Genomic DNA, 2,485 nt, shown 5'->3' on the forward strand with positions numbered 1-2,485 from the left:
GCACCATTGAGTTCTTTGTAACCAAATGTCTCTCAGAGGGGCGTGGGGAGGGGGTCCTTATTTTCATCTAAAGTAACAGACAGAGAATCAGCACTTTGGAAACAGGGGTGAAACAGAGGGGATTATGGGTAATGCTGCAATAATCTGATTGGTGTTTCAGCCAATCAGAGACAGGCTCTGGATATATCTGAGACTTGGGATATATTGATGAGAAACAGTATGATCTTTAAACATGTGCTTAACAAAATATTATTGTCAAAAAAGTACAAACTAATAATAACCCGGTCAAAAAAAGTTCCTTCAAAATGTCAACAACCTGAAACGTTAGAAAAGCATCAGGTGGTTAAGATCGGTATCCTGAGAATTTGAACGTCTCTCCATGAACTGAGGATATATGAAATGTTCTCCGTCTCCAGGACCTTCTTCCCGAGCGGCAGTATAAGTTTCGTGTCCGAGCGGAGAACATGTACGGAGTCGGAGAGCCGAGCGCCGAGTCTACGCCCGTCACCGTGGGGCTGGTGGACAACGGTGAGGAAGCTGTTGTTGTTGTTTGTTTCTGTGTGACACGAATAATAACAGGGGTTTATACGGTGGATCCCTAGAGTCTTAGAGCCTGTTTTATTATCTGCACCTCCTTGTGGTCATTGTGCGGTTCTTTAGTGACTCCTTATAGTGGTTTTGCATTTATTTTCTGGTAGCTTGGGATATTTTTGTATCTCTGGGATTGTTTATATTTATTTTGAGCTATGCTGTGGGGCTGGTGGACAACGGTGAGGAAACTCCTCCAGATAAGAGAAGACTGTATTTATCCTGAAGGAAATTGTTGTGCCAGAGTTACAAAAATACAATAAACACTGCAGCATGAAAATACAACTGTACTCTAACAGAGCAGTGACAAGAGCAATTAAATAGATCCTGGTTGTTGGTGTTGTTGTTGTTTGTTTCTGTGTGACACTAATGATAACGGGTGTTTATAAGGTTGACACATCGAGTTTTAGAGAGTCACCTTCTAGTGGTTTTGGGTTCGTTATTTGCACCTCCTTGTGGTCATTTTGAGGTGGCTTTTTGCATCTATTTTGTAATTTAGCATTTATTTGTAGTATTTTTCTGTATTTTTGTAGTGACTTTGTTCTCCTTGTGTTAGTTTTCCACATGTTTGGTCATTTTTAAGGTTTCTTTCTAATTATTATTATTTATTTGTTAAATTATTGTTATTTTAAATAAATTGTGTTATGTTCTTTGTTAGGTCTCTTGTGTTGGATTTGACCAGAACATTTTCAATAATTAAATTACTTATTTGTAGTCAGAGATTTCCTGTGAACAGTTTCAGACTTTATAATGAAAGTCAACGATAAAATACTTTTAATGTTTTTTAGTTGACCACTTATATAAACTATTACAAAATCAGCTGACTGATCGGGGAAACACTCAGATAGAGCTTCATTTGAATGTTCAGAGAATTGCCTGAAAATATTCGTTCCCATTGACGCTCAGTATCTATGGTCCTGACTCCATGTAACCAGCACTCAGTCCATTCAACTAACTTTCATTCAACTACCATCCATGTGAAAGTGAACTAAAGAGACTAACTGAACTAACTGCTGTTTGGTTCGTCTCACAGATGACGAGGCCGAGGTGGAGGAGGAGGATGAAGGTACTCTCACTTCCTGTTTATTAAATAAAAACATTAACACGACATCAATCGACCTCCAGCAGTTTAACCTCTGACCTTTTGTGTGTTCAGACTCGGAGAAAGAGCCGGATTACAGAGACGTTTCCATCCGGACGGACTTGAAGGTGAAGGAGCTGTACGACGTGGAGGAGAGGCTGGGAACGTAAGGCTTTCACACCTTAACACTTACAATAATAACCTCAGATTGTAGAGAAGTCTATGAGGAAATGTTCCTACTTCTCTCTTTATTACCTCAGATTGTAGAGAAGTCTATGAGGAAATGTTCCTACTTCTCTCTTTATTACCTCAGATTGTAGAGAGGTCTATGAGGAAATGTTCCTACTTCTCTCTCTCTTTATTACCTCAGATTGTAGAGAGGTCTATGAGGAAATGTTCCTACTTCTCTCTCTCTGTATTACCTCAGATTGTAGAGAAGTCTATGAGGAAATGTTCCTACTTCTCTCTTTATTACCTCAGATTGTAGAGAAGTCTATGAGGAAATGTTCCTACTTCTCTCTTTATTACCTCAGATTGTAGAGAGGTCTATGAGGAAATGTTCCTACTTCTCTCTCTCTGTATTACCTCAGATTGTAGAGAGGTCTATGAGGAAATGTTCCTACTTCTCTACTTCTCTCTCTCTTTATTACCTCAGATTGTAGAGAGGTCTATGAGGAAATGTTCCTACTTCTCTCTCTCTTTATTACCTCAGATTGTAGAGAAGTCTATGAGGAAATGTTCCTACTTCTCTCTCTCTCTTTATTACCTCAGATTGTAGAGAAGTCTATGAGGAAATGTTCCTACTTCTCTCTTTAT

General features: G+C 39.0%; 1 long non-coding RNA gene across 1 annotated transcript; it reads left to right on the top strand.

The window, feature by feature from the left end:
- Nucleotides 1-418: 418 nt before the first annotated feature.
- On the top strand, nucleotides 419-1,830 carry LOC104949394 (uncharacterized). The gene is made up of 3 exons (XR_798799.1): nucleotides 419-528; nucleotides 1,622-1,654; nucleotides 1,745-1,830. It is a non-coding gene; the product is annotated as an uncharacterized lncRNA (long non-coding RNA).
- The last annotated feature ends 655 nt before the right edge of the window (nucleotides 1,831-2,485 follow it).

The sequence above is a fragment of the Notothenia coriiceps genome, unplaced genomic scaffold (genome assembly GCF_000735185.1).
Source record: "Notothenia coriiceps isolate Sejong01 unplaced genomic scaffold, NC01 NC01_scaffold00016085, whole genome shotgun sequence".
In the NCBI taxonomy this organism is placed as follows: domain Eukaryota; kingdom Metazoa; phylum Chordata; class Actinopteri; order Perciformes; family Nototheniidae; genus Notothenia; species Notothenia coriiceps.